The sequence below is a fragment of the Microtus oregoni genome, unplaced genomic scaffold (assembly GCF_018167655.1).
Source record: "Microtus oregoni isolate MIOR12 unplaced genomic scaffold, Mior012 000007F_ref0000211, whole genome shotgun sequence".
Classification (NCBI taxonomy): domain Eukaryota; kingdom Metazoa; phylum Chordata; class Mammalia; order Rodentia; family Cricetidae; genus Microtus; species Microtus oregoni.
This window is the reverse complement of record NW_024543066.1, coordinates 45,272,158-45,283,914: the sequence shown is the minus strand read 5'-3', so window position 1 is coordinate 45,283,914 and position 11,757 is coordinate 45,272,158. Positions and strand designations below refer to the sequence as shown.

At 46.4% G+C, this 11,757-nt stretch overlaps 1 pseudogene; it reads left to right on the top strand.

The window, feature by feature from the left end:
- Positions 1-8,345: 8,345 nt before the first annotated feature.
- LOC121450406 lies at positions 8,346-9,415 on the top strand (annotated as a pseudogene).
- Positions 9,416-11,757: the final 2,342 nt, after the last annotated feature.

The window sequence follows — 11,757 nt, the reverse complement described above, 5'->3', positions numbered from 1 at the left end:
GTCCTGAGTTCAATTCCCAGTACCCACATCACAGTTCACAACTGTTTAATGCCCTCTTCCGGTGTGCAGCTGTACATGCAGACAAAGTATCTACATATATAAAACACATAAGTAAATAAATCTTTTAAGAACAAACTAATAAACGCTAGTGTTTTTACAAATACAGCTCTTTGGCCTTGGAATTAGTATGAGCAGTTTTTGGCTCAACCTTTTGCTGAGCCTTTCCTAGAAATGAGTATTATGGACTTCGGGAGTAGAGGATGTGTGCACATGTATGAGCAGAATAACATGGGTGCTGAGATCCATCCTAGGGTCCTCTGGAAGAGAAGCTAGTGCTCTTAACACCTGTGTCATCTCTCCAGCCCGCCTGTGGATGTGCACATGTATGCACATGTTCATATATATATAGTGCATATGTGTGTGTATGTGTGTGCAGGTTCACATGTGCTGTTGTGTGTGTAAGTGTGTATGCTGGGGAGGGGTGCATGTGTGCCACAGTGCTCATGAGAAGGTCAGGGGGCACCTTCAGATGCTCACTCCCACCTTGTTTGAACCAGGGTCTCTTTGCTGTGTACTTCTCTAAATTACCTGACCCTCAAGTTTCTGAAGAGTCTCCTGTCTCCACTCCCCCCCTCCAATCTCACAATAGGAGACCTAAAATTACAGGCACACCCTACTGTGTCCAGATTTACACGAGTTTGAGGGATTTGAACTCAGGTCCTCCAATTGCTTGCAAGGCAATTGCTTTACCTAAAGAGCTATCTGCCAGTCTGGAAAAGGCTGTACTTACCTTAACATAAAGGAATCTCTATCTCATGAACCTCACTGAGACTCCCTAGAATTGTGTACATGTGGACAGAACCCACAGACTCTGAAGCCTATGGACCATGTGCAAATATTGTGAATCTGGGGGGAAGAGAGATGGCTCAAAGTATTTCCTGTTCTTGGGAGGACCTAGGATCAGCTCCCAGCATCCACTTATTGACTCACCGACTCCAGGGGATCCAATGCCCTCTTCTGACCTCTTCAGGCACTGCACACATGTGGTACACAGACATGAATGAATGAATGAAATTTATGCCCTGGCAATGCTGAAGCATGCCTGGGCAGCCCAAGTCATGTTGGACTTGTCCATATTGGGTTTCATGGTCTAAGTTGTTGATGGCTACTGGCCAGGTCTCTTCCTCAGGAGGGCACCAGATCTCATTACAGATGGTTGTGAGCCCCCATGTGGTTTCTGGGAATTGAACTCAGGACCTTTGGAAGAGCAGGTAGTGCTCTTAATCACTGAGCCATCTCTCCAGAAATACATGCAGGGAAAACACTCATAAACAAGAAGTAAAATAAACAAAGCTTTAAAAATTACTGTGATTTTGTCTAGAATTTTGCATAGAAATTTGCTCATGCATTTATGATAGTCACATGCGTGTAGACTGAAAATATTAACAACAAAACAGTAATGAGAAACTTTGGTCCTTCCAAGAAGCAGTCTAGATGATCCTATGCGAGCTCCCACAACACTTTTTTAAAAATTGTATCCTTAGGATTTTGAGTTTTATTAGAGAGGCTTCAGATACAACTGACTCAGACTGGATTAAGAAGCTTGGTGGCTTCAGAATCCACCACATGACCGGCTTGCTCCTGGTGCAGGCATGAACATTATCTCTCTTTTCCTGGGTATAATGAGAGACTGGTGCCTGAGAGTTAAGCCTTAAGTTTTTATTGAGATGAGCAGATGAAGGTCCCTGACACTGGTCACCGAGCTGAGTCTGGCTTGTAATGAGGTTGTTGGCAGGAGTCAACCTGCTGGGCAGAGAGGCCCAAGAAAGCCCTCTAGGGGTGGCATTAGGCTTCCATGGCTCCAGTTCTACCAGGCAATAAGGCAGAGCATATGTATGCCTCCCCCATGAGGATGCTGAGTCCCTTTTGAAGGCTGAGCATGACTGACAGCTAGGCTCCCACAAAAAGACAGGCTTTGAGGTATAGTAGGAAAAAGGATGCCTAGATTGCATTAGGATATCAAAGACACACCCTGCTGTAAATTAGCTTGACTTCTGAGAAGCAATTTTCACAGAAATTTACCTGCAAGAGAATGGCTGGGCATCCTGGTCAACCATGACACTGGGAACAAATCGGTTTTAGGGGAATAAAAGATTCCAAGGTCAGCCTCACTGCACACGGGTGTCCCCTCACACAGCTCTCGGGCACAGCCAGGGACAGTGCTATGGCTGAGGTCAAAGGAAGCTTTCATGCTTCCTAACCCGATCGCTAGCTCACAAAGGAAGCCTTCATGCATCCTAACCCGATCGCTAGCTCACAAATGCACAGGTGTGAGCTCTGCCGTGGTAACTTCCTGCAGATGAACTGGAAGGCTCTATTGTGGGGTTCCCGAAATTCACTAGGTGACTACACCCACTGGTTCTCACCTCCTGTCAGCCTCAGCCAGCTCCGCTCTCCTGCTATGCCACCCTCGGCTCCTGTGACAGCTTTCCAGCCAATGACACTAGCCTTTTGTCACATGCCAAACTCAGAGCTGCAGGCTCCAAACCCAGCCACAGGAATTCTGACTTGAATCCACGAGCATCTTTGCAGGAGAAACTAGATCTACTCTAAGCAATCCAGGGCAACCCCCTTTACGATGCCACTACCAGAGGCAACTCGCCCATTGGTGGTAAAACGGGTGAAAGAGGGACAGGGAAATGACTGAGTTGGACAGCTAAGCCGTGGATGGTTCTGTGGGCGTCTTGGTGCAGGGTTCTGATTTAGTAACAGGAGGAGATGGCTGCAGTTCCTAGCAACCACCTGGGATTCTCTTAAAAGACTATTCATAAATAGATACATAGAAAGCTGCAAGGACCATCTGGACTTCCTGTGTCCTTTCTCCAGGGTCTGCTAATGGTCATCTCTTCCAAGCTTATAAAACAGCTTGGAATCTAGGAAACACCCAGGCACATGGCATGAAGAACCTTATAGCACTTATCACAAGCACAGATCAGGGAAAAGTTAGTCAAGACTCCAGCAATTTCATCCCGAGAAGTTCACACTCCTCCTTCCCACCACCACCATTACCACATCCCTTGCCCCTGGCAACCACTAATTTTCTCTGTTCCTCTATAATTTTGTCATTATGGAAATGAAATCATATAATATGTGACCTTTTGAGGTTGGCTTTTTATGTGTCTCAATTCTATTTGCTGAAAATTTGTTAAGAATTTTTATATCGCTCACCACCTCATCCCTTTCCATCAGTCACTAACTCCCAAAGGCATTCCCTGGAAACCCTCTGGACAGGGAAACAAGCAGGAGAGCTTCAGACCTTTAGTCCCCCTCCTGTCCTCCAAATCCAACCCCTCCAGTCTCATCCCAGCTCTGTAGTAGACCACCTGCTGTGGCCTCTCTTCCCTCTCTGTCCCCATTCCCAGGAGACTCAGCAGATCATGCTGGAATGCCCTGTTTTTCTATCTTATGTGGACCGGCTCAGCCCTCCCTTCTAGCCCACTTCCATTCCTAAGTGTTAGTTTCTCAATATCTAGAAACACATTCTGCCTGGAAGTGCCGGTGGCCACCCCTGGCACAATCTCAGAAGCATTCCCTACCAGGCAACCCAGAGCCTTCACATTCTTCTAAAAATCAGAAAAAGCACAGAAAGTGAGGACCAGAGCACTTGTCCAGCCAAGACCTGACCAGATATCAGAACTTCAAGTCCAATCATCCAAAACCCAGATGCCTAGACATCAGCATAAAAACAATCAGTAACAGCTAGGACAATATGTCTCCACTACAGACCAGCAACTCTACTACAGCAGACTGTGAGAAACACAAGACAAGGACTTTACAACAGGCTTTATGGATGTGTTAGAGGGCATTAAAAAGGAAATAAATATATTAACATATCTATGAAAACAAACAGTGGAATGAAATGAAGAAAACAGTTCAAGATATAAGTGGAAATAGAATCAATTAAAAAACTAAACTGAGGGGAAAATGGAAATTAAAAATTTAGGAACTTGAACAGGAATCTCAGAGGTAAGCCTCACCAATAGAATGCAAGAGGTGGAAGACAGAATCTCAGGCACTGAAAACAAGACAGAAAAATGGATGCCTCACTCAAAGAAAATGTGAAATCCAAAAGAATCCAGGAATGAAATATCCAGGAAATCTGGTACCCTGGAAAAGACCCAATCTACAAACAGTGGGAATAGATGAAGAAGAGGAGACCCAGGTCAAAGGCACAGAAAACATAATTAACAAAATCATAGAGGATAATTTCCCTACCCTAAAGAAGGAGATGCCTATGAAGGTACAAGAAGCATACAGAACATCAAATAGACTGGACCAGAAAAGAAATTGTCCATGCACAAGATAATCAAAACACTAAATGTATAGAACAAAGAAAGAATATCAAAAGCTGAAAGAAAAGGGATCGAATAACATATAGAGGCAGACCTATTAGAATTTCACCTGACTTCTCAATGGAGACGCTAAAAACCAGAAGGACCTGGACACACATTCTACAAACTCTAGGAGATCACAGAAGTGGATCGTGGGCAGGGGAAATGGGGAGAAAGGCAGATCTGACGTGGTGAGGGTGGAGAGGAACAGGCTAATGTGAACGGCCTTCTTGCCACCGAGTCCAAGGTAGACTAGGTTGCCACCTGGAATCATGTTGGTGTCCGAGGGACATGCTGCTACAAGGGTCATGCCTCTCTGAGTGGCCTGCACTGACATCCAGGCCTGGGATGCTGCCTAGGACCATGTCTGGATCCATGGTCCGTCCCAGCTAGAATCTGTGTTGATGTCCAGTGACCCATAGCGCCATCAAAGGCCACAAGAACACCCAGGGTCTAGGCCACAACCTGTGTCTATGTTGGTGTCAAGGACTGTGCTGCTGCCACGGCTGAGATCATGCTACTTGGAGTGTCCAGCACTGTCACCTGGAGCCATGGGGTCATCCAAACCAGGGCTGCTGCCGAGTATCATGTCTGATCTGTGGCCAGGGTCTGTTGATGTCTGTAGCTCTTGATTCCATTGGAGGCCATGTAGATGCCAGAAATCTAGGCCAAAATCTTTCCAGATTGTATAGGGGGTGGCAGAGCCCAGCTGCAGCAGGATCATGGCCCATGGGAGCAGCTCAGGTCCGGGTGTACCATGGCCTGAACTGCTCCTGCAGGTCATGATCCTACTGCTGCTGGACTCTGTGGTGATGTTCAGGACCCACGTTATCATGGGGGTGGAGCTCATAGGAACCATGGGTGTTGAAATCTAAGGGCCGTGCCCAGCTGACCCCACCTCACTGACCCGGAGATAGCTGGCTCCACCCCTCACTGGATACTGCAGTAGGAGAGTTGGGACTCAGGTGAGCCATCCCCAAGGGCATGAAAGCAGCAGATCTGACCCTCCCCTTCACCCTCCCCATCTGCCAGATGATGGCATAGGTGAGGGAAAGTTGCCCTCTTCCACCATCCCCACCACCCCACTCACTACCCACAGTGGGCAAGAGGGCTGGCCCCGGGATCACGAGAGTTGGAGAACCAGCCTTGTCCTTCAGCAGCTGCAGTGTGGGAGAGTGGGCCCTGCCCATCACCTGGGAAACACACCAGCCTTAATTCTGTTGCTGGGGGTGCCAGTGAGCAGGCCCCGAGGGCATGAGGCAGGAGAACTGACCCCACTCCTCTCATATGCCCCCTACAGCAGTCAAGAGAGAGTGACCTGCACTTCCCCTGGGCGAGTGGAGCTGGCCATGGTGATGTGCATGAGAGTGACCAGACCCAGGGGCCTGGAGCAGGAAAACTGATTGGCCCCACTGTGGAGCAGGCTGGGATGGGTGGACCAGCTGAGGCAGTGTTGGAGATTTCACCTGGGTGGTGATGATAGGGAAAGCTGGCAGCAGGACAGCCCAGCTACTGCCCAGGCTAAGAGCCAGGGCTAGAGTTGACCCACCCCAGCATCCATCTCATCTATGAACTGTTGGAGCATGTGAAGGGGACAAACCTACAGATCCAATGCTGCAGGAGCTCCATGACACAGGACAACAGGATATCCAAAGGGAAGCCCAGTGTGACTCCATTATCAATGGTGTAGCAAAAGTCAGAGGCCTGGAACAAGATCAATGATTCATGGCAATGAACACCTGCAGGTGAAGTTGAAAGGACTAAAGGGTGACACATCGGGCCACTTCTTCTTCTTCTTCTTCTTCTTCTTCTTCTTCTTCTTCTTCTTCTTCTTCTTCTTCTTCTTCCCCTCCTCCTCCTCCTCCTCCTCCTCCTCCTCCTCCTTTTTCTCCTTCTTCTCCTTCTTCTCCTTCTTTCCTTCTCCTCCTCCTTCTCCTCCTCCTCCTCCTCTTCCTCCTCCTTCTCCTCCTCTTTCTCTTTCTCCTTCTCCTTATTTTTGTTTTTTTTGTTTTGTTTTTTGTGTGGTGGTATATTATTGGTATTTTGATGAATAAATCTTGTCTGAACCAGAGGCAAAGCTAAAGCCACTGGAGGTCAGACAATGGTGATACACACCTTTAATCCCAGGATTTGGGAGAATCGGATGAATCTCTGTGAGTTCAAGGCCACCCTGGGCTACACAAGGTCAATGCAGAAACAAATCCAGGTGGTGGTGGCTCACACCTTTAATCCCAGTCCTAAGGAGTCACACACCTCTAATCCCAGCACTAGAGGGAATATAAAATGGGAGGAAAGAGAGCCTTAAATTGCTTAATCTGAGGTCGCCCAGCTTTGGTAGAGGTAAGACTTCTGTAGTGACTTGGCTGCTTTGCTTTTCTGGCTTTTAGGTTGAGCCCCAATTTCTGTCTCTGGTTTTTTGTTATTCATGCTGCATTTTGTTTTTGTTTCTGCTTCTGCTTCTGTTTTTGTTTTGTTTTGTTTGCTTGCTTTGTTTGGTTTTTGGTTTTGCTTTTAAATTTTGTTTTGATGGGGGGAGTTACAAGGGCAGAGGGTGGTTTGGGGGAGATACATAACATGAAATCTGTAAGGAATCAATAAAAGTTTTAAAAAAACATGGAAAGGTCTTATATCAACAATCTAACAGCACACCTGAGAGCTCTAGAACAAAAAGAAATTACACCCAAAAGGAGTAGACAGCAAGTGACGAGAAATAATCAAACCAAGGGCTGAAAGTGATGGCACAGAAGCAAACAAACAGCAACAAATACAGATAATCAATGGAACGAGGAGTTGGTTGAGAAAATCCATAAAATTGACAAACCCTTAAGCCAAAACAACTAAAAGGCAGAGAGAGAAAATTCAAATGAGTAAAATTAGAGATAAAAAGGGAGATATAGCAACACACACATAGAAAATCAAGAGAATCTTAAAGACATACTTTAAAAATGTGTACTTCAGCTGACTCTGGGTGCAAAGGAAGCAGATCTCTGTGAGTTTAAAGCCATCTTGGGCTTCACAGTGAACTCCAGAACAGTGAGGGCTGTTACACACAGAAAAATCATGTCTTAAAAAGAAAAAACAAAAAAGAAAGAAAGAAAAATGTGTACTTGATTAAAATGGAAAAATCTTAAAAAAATGGGTAATTTTCTCAATCTTTACTACCTATCAAAGTTAAGTAAAGACAAGATAAGCAATTTAAACAAACCTATAACCTCTAATGAAATAGAAGCTGTACTTTAAAATCTACCAACAAAAGCAAGCCAAGGGCCAGAAGTTTTCAGCACAGAATTCTACCAGACTTTCAAAGAATAATTAATACCAATACTCCTCAAATTATTCTACAAAATAAAAACAGAAGGAACATTGCCCAATTCTTATTACAAGGTGACAGTTACCTTGATATCCAAACCGCATAAAGACTGAACACAGAAGGAGATTTACTGTCCTTGATCATTGTATATCAACCTGACACAAGCTAAAGCCTGAAAGGAGGGAACCTCAGTTAGGAAAAGCTCTCCATGAGATTGAGCTGTGGGCAAGATTGTGGAACATCTTCTTAATACTGATTCATGGAGGAGAAGTTTATTGTGGGTGGTGCCATCCTTGTCTGCGTTCGACAAGAAAGGAAGCTGAGCAAGTCATGGGGAACAAGCCAGCATACAGTACCCTTCCATGCCTCTGCATCGACACCTGCTGCCAGGTTTCTGCCCTGTTTAAGTTCTTGTCCTGACTCCCTTTGATAATGAACAGTGATGTGGAAGTGTAAGTCGATAAACCAGCAGAAGTAACCCTAACTAGGACAATTGCAGACCAGTTTCCCTTATGAACACAGATACAGCAATTCTTAATAAAATACCTGCAAACCAAATCCAAGAACACATCAAAAAGATCATCCATAGAGGGTGCTTCCTGCGGAGCTCGGGACCGCGGAACCTCCTAGCGAGGCCTCCAACCATGGCCTCTCTGCAAGCCAAGGATGTGTATCTGCAAGACTTGGCCAAGAAGATCTGCACACAGCCTGGCCCCGAGAGGCACGGGAGCAAGTGGGCTGTCAGAACAAAACGCTTGGAAGCTGCCGGGCCCCCCAAAAAGAAAAGGAAGAAAACACAGAAGAAATCTAGGGACCAGGAACAGAAAGCTGCAGAGCACAAGACTAAGGCCCCAGGGAAGACGGCTCCCACCTCGTCTAGGGCTAAGAAGCCAATGGTATCCAAACAAGAGAAGAACTCCAGCTCCCTGGAGTCTCCTAAAGATGGCCAAGCCACAGCACCTGACTCTGTCTTTGCACTGGATTTCCTGCGCCAGCGGCTGCATGAGAAGATGCAGCTGGCCCAGGGCCAGGGTAGCACCAAGGAGAGCTGCCAGCTGCCACCCTAGAGAAAAGACAGCGGAGAAAACAGGAGAGGGAACGGAAGAAGAGGAAGCGGAAGGAGCTTTGAGCAAAGGAGAAGGCTGCAAAGGCTGAGAACAAGGAGGAGCCGGCTGAGGCACCCCCAGATGTGGCCTGCAAGGAGCCGCAGGAGTCAGGGCTTATCTTTAATAAGGTGGAAGTGACTGAAGAGGAGCCAGCCAGCAAGCCCCAGCGGAAGAAGGAGAAGCAGCAGAAGGTGAAAGGGAACCTGATACCACTGACGGGCAGGAACTACAGGCAGCTGCTGGAGCATCTGCAGGCGCAGCAGGGCCGGCTGGAGGAGCTGCGAGACCAGGATGCAGGCAAGGCCCAAGAACTGGAGGCCAAGATGAAGTGGACCAACTTGCTGTACAAGGCGGAGGGTGTGAAGATCCGTGACAATGAGCAACTGCTGAGGGAAGCCTTGAAGCGTAAGGAGAAGCGCAAGGCACAGCGGCAGCGCAGGTGGGAGAAGTGCTCAGAGCACGTGGTAGAGAAGATGCAGCAGCGTCAGGACAAGCAGCGCCAGAATCTGCGCAAGAAGAAGGCCTCGAAGGCTGAGCGGCTGCTGCAGAAGGCCCGCAAGAAGGGCCGGATACTGCCACAGGACCTGGAGCGTGCAGGCCTCTCCTGAGCAGCTTGCACCTGCCACATTCCTGGCCAGACACGTAGGTGACAGATCGCGGGTCTCCTATGTGAGACTAATACGTTCTTGCACCACACAGCCATAGTGAGGGCTCCAGTCGTGTGCCAAGAGGATGTTTTGCCATTGTCCTTAAGTAGAACAGAGTCCTCCAGTCCCTGGGAGGGATGAAGAGGATCTGTGCCCAAGTCTTGTGAGGGTGTGTGTGTCTCTGTCTGTCTCTGTGTGTGTGTTCATGTTTCTGAAGACTCCAGAAGCAAGGTAGTACAGTTGAGGTGAGCTGCCCACCTGACCTTCCTACCCACCTGTATTTCCGGTAGCCATGAGAACAAAAGGCCTTGACTACTGCTTCAGTGTTCACAAGTCCCTGGCAACAGAAGGGAGCCCACAGGAGTTCTCAGGGGAATATGATCCTGTTAGGTCTGTCTCTGGGCCAGAGCTTCAAAACCCAGAGTCTTTCTGGGATCTGCAGGGTGTGCCTTGGGTAACATGGCCTCCTGTGAGCCAGTTGCTGTCAGAGGCTTGGGAAGTAGTAGTGTGCTGGCTAGTTTATGTCAGTTTAACATAAGCTAGAGTTATCTGAGAAGAGGGAGCCTCACTGAGGCGACAACCTCATTGGACTGGCCTGCGGGCAAGTCTGTGGTCCACTTCCTTTGCTGGTGAATGATGTGGCAGGGCCCAGTTCATTGTGGGCAGTGCCACCTCTGGGCTCGTGGTCCTGGGTTAGATAAGAAAGCTGCCATAGGGAACAAACCAGTAAGCGATGGTCCTCTATGGCTCTTCCTTTAGTTCTGCCTCAAGGTTCTTGCCCTGACTTCTCTTGGTGATGTACTGTTACCTGGAAATTAACATGAAATAAACCTTTTCCTCCCCCCTCCCCAAAAAAAAGATCATCCATAATGAGCAAGTAGGCCTTATTCCACAGATGCAGGGATGGTTATGTATATGTAAATTAATAACTGTAATCCCCCATATAGACAGAATGAAAGATGAAACACATGTGATCATCTCACTTAGATGCAGAATGAACCTTTGACAAAATCTAACACCCCTTCATGATAAAGATTCTGGAGAGATTAGGAATAAAAGGGACATACTTCAACATAATAATGGCAATTACAGCAACACCATAGCAAGTATCAACTTAAATAGAGAGAAAACCAAAACATTTCCACTAAAATTGGGAGCAAGACAAAGTTGTACACTTTCTCTGTGTTTTTAATGTTATTCTTTAAGTCTTAGCTAGAGCAATAAGACAACTGAAGGAGATCAAAGGGATACAAATTAGAAAGGAAGATGTCAAAGTTTATTTACTTGAAGATAATATGATAGTATACGTAAGCGACCCTGAAAGGTCCACCAGATAACTCCTATAGCTGATAAACACTTTCAGCAGAAATGTAGCTCGATATAAAATTAAATCACAAAAATCAGTAGCCCTCCTTCTACAAATGACAAACGGACTGAGAAAGGAATCAGGGAGACAACACTGTGGTAGTCTGAATAAAAATGATCCCCATAGGCCCATAGGGAATGGCACTATTAAGAACTGTGGCCTTGTTGGAGTAGGTGTGGCTTTGTTGGAGGTGTGCCACTAGGGGGTGGGCTTTGAGGTCTCAGAAGCCCAAGCCTGACTAGTGTGTCACTGTCACTTCCTGTGCCCACAGATCCAGATGCAGAACTCTCAACTCCTGCTCTACTACCGTGTCTGCCTGTGTGCCAACATCCTTCCCACCATGATGATAATGGACTAAACCTCTTAACTGTAATCCAGTTCCAATTAAATGGTTTCCTTTATAAGATCTGCCATGGTCCTGGTGTCTCTTTACAGCAATAAAACACTAACTAAGACAAACACCTTTCACAGTAGCCTCAAATAATATAAAAATATCTTGGGAGTAACTCAAACCAAGTAAGTGAAAGACTTGTATGATTAAAATTCCAAGTCTTTAATTAAGGAATAAAAGATTATATCAAAGGTAGAAAGATCTCTCATACTCACGGACATGAAGGGTTAACGTCTTAGTTAGGGTTTCGTTGCTATGATGAAACACCATGACCAAAAGCAAGCTAAGGAGGAAAGGCTTACATTTACACACTGTTGTTCATCAGTAAAAGAGGTCAGGACAAGAACTCAAACAGAGCAGGATCCTGAAGGTGGCAACTGATGTATAGGCCATGGAGGGAAGCTGTTTATTGGCTTGCTTCCCGTGGCTTACTTGGCCCACATTCTTTCTTTCTCTACCCCCTTATTATATCTCATCTGATTTTATTTATTTTTTAAAAGAAAACAAGCTATCACTTTTCATTTTACATAACCAATCCCAGTTCCC